Source organism: Balaenoptera physalus (assembly GCF_965194825.1).
Source record: "Balaenoptera physalus genome assembly, chromosome: 18".
NCBI classification, from domain to species: domain Eukaryota; kingdom Metazoa; phylum Chordata; class Mammalia; order Artiodactyla; family Balaenopteridae; genus Balaenoptera; species Balaenoptera physalus.
In genome coordinates this window covers 79,579,802-79,592,014 of record NC_138899.1, presented here as the reverse complement: position 1 = coordinate 79,592,014, position 12,213 = coordinate 79,579,802, and the positions used below count along the sequence as shown (strand labels likewise).

Genomic DNA, 12,213 nt, shown 5'->3' with positions numbered 1-12,213 from the left:
CGTTAATACACGATATTTGCTTTTCTCTGACTTACTTCACTCCGTATGACAGTCTCTAGGTCCATCCACGTCTCTACAAATGACCCAGTTTCATTCCTTTTTATGGCCGAGTACTATTCCATTGTATATATGTACCACATCTTCTTCAACATTAACTTTAAATCACTCTGATAAGATAGACAAATGTAGACACTGCTCTTCGCAAAGTTTAACTCATCATCCACGCACATGGACGCATATACAGATACAGATTGGCTAGCTGAGGATCAAATAAAGGAAAAAACGTGGTGGTTTCAAACTCTTTTTATGCAGATTTCAAAAGACGATATAGAGTTTCATAAGAGTACACTAGTTTGCTAGGTCTGTCATAGCAAGGTACCGCAGACGGGGCAGCTTAAACAACAGAAATCAGTTTTTTCACAGTTCTGGAGGCTGGACGCCCAGGATCACAGTGCTGGCGGGGTTGGTTTCCTCCCTTCTTGGGCTGTAGACAGCCCTCTTCTCTCTGCATCTTCATATGGTCTTTCCTCTGTGTGTGTCTACGTCCTAATTTCTCCTCTTTGTAAGGACACCAGTCATATTGGATCAGGGCCCCACCCCAATGACCTCATTTCACCTTCATTATCTCTTTAAAGGCCCTTTTTCCAAATAAAATCACATTTTGAGGTCCTGGGGGGCAAGACTGTGACACACGAATCTTGGAGGGACACGCACATTGTTCAGCCCTTAACAATGGGCAACTGTACCTTGTGAGACAGGACCCCCGGTGTGAGCCTACGAGTCGGTGCTGAGCATCATGTGCAGAGTTCAAGGGTGAGTTTCAGGAGCAGGACTGATTCGACTTCGTGTGGTATCTCGCTCTGGAGAAAAGACTCTCATTTGTTTCTGTTTTCCATCACTCGACTAAATCTTAATTTAACACCCATTATGTACAAAATGCTGTTAACTGCACCACAGATAGAAAAGGATTCAAAGAAATCGGAGACGATCCCCATTCTCAACACAATTCCAAATCTTCCTTGAGAACTAATGAGGTTATGTGGTTAGTATATGGTAAATGCCAGAATACACACTAGCTCTTAAAACAGTGACTAGTGACAGTTGTAGACATTCCCTGTAGGTTTTGAATAAGTATTTTATGCATAAATATAATTATTTTTACAGCGTTTTGCCTTTGCTACCTGGAGAGGTTAAAAGGGAAGCTGGTTCTATTGTTCAGAAAATTTCTTTGTGACATTTTTCCAGTGACAACTGAGGCTTTAGGAGAAAAGACAAGGCTTGAAGTGGCTCTAAAGTAAATGACCACTGGTGAATAGTCATGCTAGAGCCTTACCTGGGGGAAAATTTGGGAGAATTTCTGTGAAAATCAATCATGGGGAATTGATAGGGAATCTAAGATTGTATCACGTTAAAAAAAAAAGCCATCCATCCTTTGACTACCTGTTAACTCTTTATTAGATGAATGCATTTGCTTGGTCACAGTTTACAGGTCTTTTTCCCCTTAAGACAAGAATTCTGCAACTTTAAAAAAACTTTCTCTGTGGAAACAACAATGTATTACTTTTTTTCCCCTTCAAATGTTATGAAAAACACTCTTTCTAGATTGATAGCCAACACTTCACTCTTTAATCCTTCTGGACCCTGCTTTATGCCAAGTTAGAAACCTTTAAACACGTTTGTGAGCAGTGGCCTGGGCGGGCTGGCTTTGAACTGCTGTCACACACCCGGGGCTGTAATTTCTACGAAACTGCAGCTCACACAGGCTTGCAGAGTGCTGCCGAGAGCCTCGTGTGAGACAGGAAGAGTCATAAATAACAACCGTGCGAAGCTCTCCAGTTTTCATCCATCTTTTAGACTTAATACAAAGGCATTTCAGAAGTGAGTCCTATTACCGTCTGAAACAATGCAGGCCTGCGGTAGGTCTATTTGAGACAAGATTTTACAGCTATGTCATAAAACATATCTGAGTAAAAACACATGGTTTCTTGATCATTAAGATTTTTCCAATTGAATGGGCCAAACTTCTCAATACAGCAGAATTTAATTTTTGCTTTGATACCTGTAATGAATGGCCCAGTAATCCCAGAAGGCCATGAATTTTAACAAAAAATTAACCGTTTCCTACAATCTTGTGCATGTTCACTGAAATACACGAATAAACCTCTTTTCTTGATTTAGCCCCAAGTAAAACATGCCCATGCGTGTGGGCTCAGATCCATTCAATTCGCTCCCAACAGCTTCTATCTGCTGATGTCAAGGCTGATTTCCGGTCCCAAATCCCTTCTTGATGATCACGAAAATGTTTTCTCCGAAAAGATAGCGCTAACTACCTCGAAAAGGGACCAAATAGTAGAGCAAATCAGAGGAACTGCAGGTCTGGGAAATGTTAACCAAAATGATTTCCTGAAATTCCTTATTTCACCTCATTACAGGGACACTGAAAAGGACCTGGCCATAGGGAACACGCACCTACATTTCAGGTTCAGATTAACGGCCGGAGTTCAATTTTGGTTAAAGAGAACACAAGCACCCAAGCAATTATTCATCCCTCTTCAGAGTGGTTTTCCTACTGATTTATTTTTAAAAGCAGCCACTGCGAGCAGCAGGCCAAGATGCGGTTGTCTCTCCCTGACACCCGGAGCGGCTGAACCATCCGAACATCGCACCTTTTCACGACCAGCCTCCTCGCCGCGCCGGGCACTGGCGTCGTGCACACGCAGCAGCCGCGATCCACGGTGCTCACGAGCTGCACAGGCTCCCAGCGCCAGGCGAAAGAGAAGGGCAGGCGCGGTGCACGACGGCCCATCTCTGGCCAGGGTCCCGGCAGCGCTGCCCTGCCCACACCTCGCCCAGATCCCAGCTTTGGCTTCATGGGTTCTGATGCAGGGAAGTTCTGGGAATGAACCGAGGGAGGGAATCATTCAGTTAGTCCTTGAGACGAAGTGTTTTTAATGCTCTTTGGCTTATTCCGGGTTCTTAAGTTACATTCGCTCCCGGTGTGCTTTTCTGGCCGTGGGTGGCCTGGGTTGGTCACCAGCGGTCCACGCTTGGCAGAGCTGCCCTGCTCTCCACTGCGGTCCGAGTGGTGGGGCTCCCCCGACCCAGAACAGGCAGGAGAGCGTGGGATTTCAGGCGTTTACATACTTTCTTAGGTTGGAGCTCGGTTTCTGCAGCAGACTCCCGTTTCAGCTGAGAAACGGTAACAGGGAAGAGCCAATCCTGACTCCATGTTGGATCTGTTTCTTTCCTTTAATGGTTGCTTCCTGTTGCTTTTGTTCACTGAAAGGATACAGTCTATGCATAAGGGCCTTCCCCGGGGAGCCCTGCCCCTCTGTTAAACCAAAGTGCCTTTGTTCAGGGGCACATCCGGACCCTGTCCGCCTGGGGATGGCCGCAAGAAACAAGAAATTAACACATCCCCTCCCCGAGGCTGGCCATTCCAGGGGATATTTGCAAATTTTATGGCCTTTTTACTTTACTTCCTCATCTCCTCCCCCTCTCTGTGCTATACAAGAAACTGGCATCCAAGCTCCAAGAAGATGGTTATTTAGAGACATTAGTCTGCCGTCTCCTCGGTCTGCCAGCTTTCCAAATAAAGTCATAGTCGCTGCCTCAACCCCTCATCTCCCGACGTACCAGCCTGTCCTGCGGCGGGCACAGCGAGCTTGGATTTGGTAACAAACCAACCCAAACAGTGTGAGGGCATCGCACCCACAGACAGGCAGCCAAGAAGATGGTGAGCAAATCACTCTGTACATTTGAAGCAAATAGGCTACTTGAGGAAGGAACACGTTATGCCTTTATGACTGGTCATCAGTAAATAGAACTGATTTTGGATTCCACCAGATTACTTAAAATTTTATGTATCGGGGCTGAACACATCTGTCATTAATTCCCAAATAACATTTAGCTTTTGTGATTGAAACAAGAATAGGCATGAATCTATATTACTTGTATTATCCACCAGACACTGTTCTAAGCGCTTTACCTAGACCACACACCAGCCCTACGAGGGGGACAGGACACTGAAGAACCCCCGGAACTGACCTTGGGTTCGACAGAGGTCAAATGCTACACCCCAAAGTGAGATCACAGATATAATATCCATTGCAAAGTTTCCTAAAAACGGTAACTGCTCAAAGCCTGTTTGCTACCAGTAACGGTACTAAAATTGCAGGGAAATGAATTATTCCTGCTACCTTCCAACAACTTTGGTCAATATTTACGTGAAGAAACAGAATATTCAACCTGCTTCAACTAGATAAATGAATGTGGCACATGATTTCTGAAGTTTCGTCTTATCCCCCCTGCCCACACATCTATGAGCGTCCCAATTTTGATATTGCCCTTCTGGAATTTCGAACCTATAAGCCAATAAAAGCTTAAAGTTTTTTAAGCTATGAAGACTTGGAGGAAGAAGAACAAAGGGCGTTATTTACTAAAGCTACTTCGGCAGTAAACTACTATTATAAGTAGGTGTACTCAGATTTTTTTCATCTCTTCAAACCAAATTTGGCAATAGAAGTTGTTCAGTGTTAGTGTCAGTATTAAATTGTACTGATTATAGGCTATGTTCATAGGTTTGTTTGTTAGGAGCAGAATTGCTCAGTTTTTGGGGGGGAAGGGGGCAGCTGTGTGAGGGGGGTGTGCCCACCTGGGCAGCAGAGTGGCCGCACCAGAGGGGCATCACATCACTGTCTTCCTGCACCGTCTTCCCGGCCGTCAGCTTTGCATGAAGGCTGAGGATGAGGGGACAGGGCGGAGAAGAGATGCACGCAGGCTGTGCGGGTTGAAGATAGGGACGTGACAGAAAACAGAGCAAAAATCTCTAGGGAAGATGGTCAAGGAGGCAAAGTCAGGAGGAAGGCCTGTAACCCAGGTCCCTCTGCTGGGGCGCCTCTGCTCCCCTCTGCTTTCCCAGCTGTCCGTCTGCCTCCCCAAATCTGAGTGGAAAGTCTCTTACTTACTGTTCCCACTAAGAAAGCTATAGTATGCATCCCACCCTTGCTGAGCAATGAACACCTAACTCTTAAATTGTTCACATTCTTACTTTTAGTTCTTCAGGTAATTTAGCAGATACTTATTGTGTTTCCCACTGCAAAGGAAAACAAGGCTTTTGCTGGAAATACAAAGCTGGACGAGGCATTGCCCGGCTGACCCAGGAGCTGGCAGCCCAGCATGGGAGGTTAGGTCAAGCGCAGAAAGAGAGAGCGCAGCAGAGACGGGCGGATAGTGCACAGAAGCAGAGGGGTTCCCAGAGCCAGCCCGCGGGGGGCGGACGGACGTCCTGCAGGAGGGGCCCCTCCGCTCTATCTTAAGTAAAGGGAAACTGGGGGAGGCACACTTTAGAGCATTCTCTCTTTCTCTCTCTCTGTCTTTTTGATTTAGTGTGCAGGCATTTAGAGCATACTTGATGGCCTCACCAGAAGTCAGTGAAGTACAGAACAGACAGAGAGAAGGGGAGAGAGTGATTTCCAGCACAGCTTGTCCAAAATGACACATGGCACGTGCTTCTCAGACACAGAACTCTCCAATCTGTAGTGACCGCAGGGCACTGCCCACAATAAACAGACCCTGAAAAGAATTTCAGACCCTCCCTGGGCACCGTTCCTTTGCCTAATTAAGACCTGGCATTTATGTGACAGATGCCCTGGTCGAAGGACCAGACTCCATGTGCCCTGGCGGAGGTGGCCAAGGGCACGAAGGGCTCCCAGGACCCCCCGCCCGCTGGCGTCTCAGGCAGGGACCGCTTCAAGGAGCAGGGCGGACAGAGACGGCCCCGCAAGGAAGTCTACTGTCAGGCCTGAAACCAGAGTGGTAAGTTTTCTCTGTTTCTGTTTAGTTTAATACATGCAAATCTGGAAGCAAGGCCCACTTCTTATTTTCCTAATAGTTTCAACCACTGTGTTGTCTCACGGGGGCCCTGGAGGAACATTCTGTGCAGGAGCACAGCTGTGTGACAGGAGCGAAGGTGCTGGGCCAGCTCCGCTTTGTCAATATCTGCAGTCTCCCCAAACCCCCAACCCTCCCCAGACCTTAACCGTGTATGTGCGCATGGGTATGTGTGTGTGTGCAAGCGTGTACACGTGCACACTATATGTATAATCGTGACGTTTGGGATTATAGCCCGGTTAAACCTAAATGTCACAGTCAGCGTCGTGTCATTGATGACTCAACCGCACTAGTCCTGAGTTTCTTAGAAGGAAGGATGAATGAATTCCGCAAGTGGGGAAACTTAGCCTCAGACTTGGCGTTGACCTAAAACACTGCAAAGTGGACGTGGGGATAGAATCAGTGATTCTGTACTCTGAGCTTCACCGACCCCTCCCTCTGCTCTGCCAAATTACAGACAGCAAAGGAGAGCATCCCCCCTGCTACGCACATGGGCGCATTTCTAATTCCTCTAGAATCCCAGCAAGGCTGGCTCTGTTCTGTGTCCTGTCACAGTAACGATCACCCGGATTAAGAGTGAGCCCTCTCCAAGACACGATGCTATTTACATGAGAAATCCATCTTGCAATGTGTGACATTTTTTTCCATTACAAAAGCTGCAGCTCGCGGTAGGAAGATGGCTGACGAGAGGGTTTAAGGGTGGCGTGTGAGCTCCTGATAACGGCACCATCCATTCCGGCGTCACTCAGACCTGAGCACATCGCGTGGGGCATCTCCTGCATCCAGACGGGGTGATTTAGTTATTTTTAGCCAACCCTGGTTAGATGGGAGGCGGTGCAACAAGGGATGTCACCCAAGGTGACCCCCGCACCGTAAATAACCCCTCCTCCTGGGCCGTGCCGGTCGGGGGGCTCTATCCACTCCCTGGGTCCCTGCTGCCTTAGAGAAGGGCTCACCCTGCCTGCGGGTCTGTCCCTGCCGGGTCGCGAGAGCCAGGAGTGGAGTGTCGCAAAGGGCGTCTCGTTCGCTCATGGTCACGGGGTTCTAAACAGGAAAGGGACTTGTACTCTGTGTTCCCTTGCAGTCCTTGGAATTTTTCATCAGTTTTTGAGTCAGCGTGAGTCTGTTCTGGAATTCGGGAGACTTAATCGTGCTGCCATGTCAAGGAATTATTGCAGATGTCGACATGATCCCTTCTAAATGAGCCTTTACATTTTCGAGAAATGCCTTCCTTTGAAGGGAGGGTGCCCACGAGGACCCCAGTGACCTACATATTTGTGATTCCCTGAGACTTCAAGCCAGCTCTTGGCACTCCACCAGGAATCTTTGGTAGGAAAGTTCTGAGCTAGATACTTTCGTATAATAAATTCTATCTGACAACTCGGGCACTCCCTTTCATGACCACATCTCCGCTTGCCAGGCGGGTACACTGCACAGAGTCAGTGGGCCCAGTACCCACCCCGGGCCCGGGAGTTACATGTGCTCTTTGTAAACCATCCTTTTAATGAGTTCAAATGAGACTGTTTCTCGTTACATCTCATATAGAAAATGTACCTTTTTTTCAAGTAAATGCCTGCAAATTTATATGAGAGACACGTTATCACTAGTAAGAAGATTCATAAACCCAACTTTATACGATTAGAATTTTATCGGTAATTGTGAACCGTTTTTATAAAATACTAGCTAACCTTTTTCTTCTTCTTTTAATGTAAATATAGTTGCTGAAGAGGAGAAACCACGGTGTTTAGCCCAGCAATTTAAAGACTGTCCCCTTTGATGTGTTCTGAGTATGGAAAGCTTTCCTGTATTATATCCTTAATGCAGAGAAAAGGCTGTTAGAGAACCCTTTATCCCAGCGGAGACACAGTTCGCGCTGCTGGCTGCAATTGCCTTTCACTCTGCAGTACCTAAAGAGAGATGGAAACTTTATACGGCCTGATGTCAGACAATCAGGGATGTGCCTTACGGAGCATCAAGTTCACGCAGCGAAGTCAAAGACCTTGCCTGCTCCTCTGCACCGTGGCTGTAAACCGTCTGCCCAGAACTTCCCTCCGCGTTCAGCCACGTCTCCACGCCCCGCTTCTCTCTTTCTCTGAACTCTTCTTGCCCAGAGTGAGCACGGAGAGGATCTGGCCTCTGTGCATCACCTCTCCTGTACTCACTCACTCACTCATTCATTCATTCATTCTAGTCATTCGGAAATCCCTCCTGACTTGTTGGCCTGACCCAGGCACTGTTTCAAATGCCACGTTGAACAGAGCCAAGGGTGCGGAAATCCTGGCCTGATCACTTACAAAATACGAGAGATTTGGGCAGTTACCTGACTTAACCTCTCTGGGCCTGCAAACAGAGAAGGGAACACGCTGACCACACGTGGCTGTAGATATTGATGGGGAAGGTAGCTCTACCTTCCAGTAAAGCAAAAATGCAACACCTGTACTTGTACGTTTTCCTGTACGGTGGTGCTTTCAGCCTTCCTACAAGTCTTCAAGTACAGGATCGTTTTATCCTCACGCCAGCTTTGTGAGTAGAATGTATTCTCTCTCTTTTCCCCAAGAACTGAGGAGACTGAGGCAAAAGGAAGACCACGGATGGGTGGACTGTCCCCCCAGTGCTGTCCCAGCACAGGTCCTGCTTCTGGACCATACGCTGCCCCGCGAAGTCTGTCTTGCAGAGCATCACATAATGGCAAAAATATGTTAACGTAAGGAACCACCCACCTGTTCATAGCCTGGAGATCATTTTTTTTCTGTAGGAGACAATCATCTGTGGGTTCCCTGAAGTGCCTGGAAAAGTACTTTGATACAAACCCACTGATGGCAGAAATCCCAATCGTAACAACTAATTCCTTGAAGGTGAACACTGACCTTTTCCTCTAATATTTATCAGAAATGTACATGGGCCTAAAAGCGGGAGCATATTTAGTCTATAATTCTTCAGAGCATGTGATTCTGTCAGCTTCGCCCTTGAAAGAAAGAAAGCTGGGTAGAGAGAGATCTGGAGCCTGGGGAAAAGATGGCCAGTGAAGAGGAAAAGGAAGAGGCCTAGGGAATTCCCTGGTGGTCCAGTGGTTAAGACCCCGCACTCCCAGTGCAGGTTTGATCCCTGGTGGGGAAACTAAGATCCCACATGCCGCACGGTGCGGCCAAAAAATGAATAAATAAAAAATAAATAAAATGCACACATCCAGTCATTAAAAAAAAAAACCTTAAAAAAAAGAAGCGGCCTTGAGGCAGGAGGAAAATACAGCAGTGAGGCAGAGGGGACCCACAGAACACGGCCAGTTCCCCACACAGACAGAGTTCTCAGGGCACATCATCTGACCCAACCAGGTCTACTGAATTGAATTTGCACTTTGATTCAAAAAAGCAAAGTTTCTGCCCCTAAACCTATACTTGCCTCTTGACTGAGGCTGATCCTTTCAGGACAGCACCAAAGGAGGCATGAATTCCCTGTGTTTTTTATTTTAAGGAGGTGCTAATATGCAGTTTAATTATAAGCACTTAAATTCCGGTGATGTCAATGGCCTCGCCTCCGAGGGACCCCAGGGCAGGGCCGCAGGACCTGGAGTGGTGACCGGTCCACAGGCACGTGTGGATTCAGCACACAGGCGTGTGAACGTGACCGGGAGCCTTTTAGGTAATGTCTAGGAACAGCCGGCTTCAATTCAAGATTTTGTGGAAAGAGCAGAGTAGGGGATGGAAAGTTCTGAAAAGTTAAGGAGTCAAGTTCAGTAGACACAGCACAGGTTGTGGCGGAGTGTTCAGAATTCTCTTCTGCTGTTTTAAACTAGGCCCGTGGAAAAGTCCAGCTGACAGACCAGTTATTAATGGGTTCACTACGTTCCAAACAACATATGGAAAACTTTCCTGTAAGAAGAGAACAAAGTATGTATTATTTTATTTTTATGTTACAGAGAGAGGTTTTTAAAGAATTGTTTTCCGTATTCCAAAACGGAACATGTTTGATGCAGAAAGCTAAGTACACTGAAAAACAAATACCGATAAATTATTAGTTTATAGACTAATCATTTATAATTTATATCCATATTTTAATTTAAAAAATATAGAGAGCACTTTTTTTTTTTTTTTTTTTGCAGGAGGGCTGCATTGGGTCTTCGTTGCTGCGCGTGGGCTTTCTCTAGTTGCAGCGAGCGGGGGCTACTCTTCGTTGTGGTGCGCGGGCTTCTCATTGCGGTGGCTTCTCTTGTTGCGGAGCACGGGCTCTAGGCGCGCGGGCTTCAGTAGTTGTGGCTCATGGACTCAGTAGTTGTGGCTCGTGGGCTCTAGAGCACAGGCTCAGTAGTTGTGGCGCATGGGCTTAGTTGCTCCGCGGCCTGTGGGATCTTCCCGGACCAGGGTTTGAACCTGTGTCCCCTGCATTGGCAGGCAGACTCTCAACCACTGTGCCACAAGGGAAGTCCCATATTTTTATCTTATAATAATCTTCTTTACCATTTTAATTGTTTATTAATAAGTCAATTTATGAGTATAACATTTATTTTTTAAATTCCTAATATGGGGCCTTTGGGTTAATAACAAATTGTTTCTGTAGATTAAACAAAGCTGTAAACAGTATATTTAAGTCATAAAGGTATTACAGAAAATTCCTACACCCACAAGTGTGCACGTTTTGAATGCTCTGCAGGTATCAGCTACATGTTGCAGAGCAGCTTTCCCCAAAGTCCGTAGTGAATGATGATTAGTGAGAAATGGTATGAATAATTTCCCACCTTCCCTTGCACTTTGCTCACTCTTTAAATTATTTCATTTCGGCACCACAGATTACATAGGAAAAGCTGATATTTTTTTAAAATTTTGAAACAATGTAGTCTTATTCTCCAAATTGCTCATTCATTTCCTTTGGTCTGTCTTCTACTGGGTATCCAACGTTTTCCAATTTATTGCTAAGCGCACTTTATATTCTAAGTAATTAAGCCTTTGCCATGTATATTATTACTTCATTATTTGATTTCGAATTTTGTTATGGAAAACTTACATACACAGAAATTTAAAATATGCGTAAAATAACATATATAAATATTTTCTTGGGAGTTTTACCTTTGATAACATGCTTACAAAGGTCTTCCCAACTCCAAGAATGTAGAAATAATTTCTTGTACTTTCCCACACATAAAATCCATGAGGAAGTTTATTCAATAAGAGACAGAAGCCTTACCTTTAAAAAGTTTTGAATAGTTAATCAGTTGCCTCAATATCATTTATTAAATATTGTATATTTTCCCCACTAATTTGCTAATTCTTGCAATATACTAAATCTCTATATACAGCTTTTTAGCACATTTATTCTTTCAGATGAACTTTGAAATCAACCAGTAATTTTAAGTATCTTTGAAATTTTGAATAGAATTGTGTTAAGTGTATAGATTATTTTGGGGAGGATTTACAATATGTTTCTGTATTCAAGTATTATATCTTTTAGTGGGATGTTTCATGTTTTGTGTTTATGTTTATGATAAGATGACTTTTTAAATCTAACCAATTAGCTTTTTGGGAAATGTGTTGCTTATTGCCAGAGCAAATTTGATCTGGTCCCTATAGTTTATGACTGTTTATCCGCAATAAGGATATTATATATTATGCTACTTAATTTGTAACCAAGACCATTCTGAGTCTTTTTTTAAGTTTTCATTGATTTTAATTGTTTTCTTAGTCCAAATAGATAATTGAATCCTCATAAAATAATTACCAATTTGCATCCACCTTTTCTGTTTTGTTTGATTAACTATGACAGTAAGCAACTCTTTAAATTCCAAACTCTAATGTTTCACCATTTAACATGTCTGACATTTTAGGGATTCTTCATCAGATTAAGCAAGTATATCGTCCTCTTCTTTGCTTAAGTGTTTAACTAGATTGTACACTCAATGTTATTACCTGTCTTTAGGGATTCTGATTGAGTCTAAAAACTTGACGGCAATATCTACTCTCCACTTTAAACTTTTAGAAATAGAGTCTCTGAGTTTAGCTGGGCACACAACTACCACAAGACAGCCATTTCCCAGCTTTCCTTGAAATTAGCCCATGTGGTTAATTCCAGGGCAGTGGGATGAGAGCAGAAGTGAGGTGACAACATTTGTCTTCATGCCTTAAGGGCAGCCTCTCTGTGGAGACTTTTTTTCTTTCTCCAGTGTTGGAATGGGTTAGCAATAAGCAGAGCAGCACTCGGAACAAGAGGTGGAAGTTACTGGGATTCCATAGTGTCCACCCTCCTGGTTGAAAGCCTGGGTTATCTCAAGGGTCAGAGCAGTTGACCAGTCGAGACCACTGTCTTCCTCTAGACTGCTAAGGAAAGGACATA

At 44.9% G+C, this 12,213-nt stretch overlaps 1 protein-coding gene and 1 long non-coding RNA gene across 7 annotated transcripts in view; one reads left to right on the top strand and one right to left on the bottom strand.

Moving 5' to 3' along the window:
* Positions 1 to 12,213, bottom strand: part of LOC309647633 (uncharacterized protein) — a 197,005-nt gene that overhangs the window by 9,178 nt on the left and 175,614 nt on the right. For 2 of the 6 annotated variants that reach the window (XR_014256203.1, XR_014256204.1), the window contains one exon: positions 36 to 860. The gene's annotated coding sequence lies outside the window, so the exon portion shown is untranslated. Of the gene's footprint in view, positions 1 to 35; positions 861 to 8,740; positions 9,762 to 12,213 lie in introns of those variants that run through there. The other 4 variants (XM_082435168.1, XM_082435173.1, XM_082435171.1 and 1 more) reach the window with 2 other exon arrangements.
* On the top strand, positions 2,908 to 7,084 carry LOC309647647. Its single transcript, XR_014256223.1, has 2 exons — positions 2,908 to 4,472; positions 5,646 to 7,084. It is a non-coding gene; the product is annotated as an uncharacterized lncRNA (long non-coding RNA).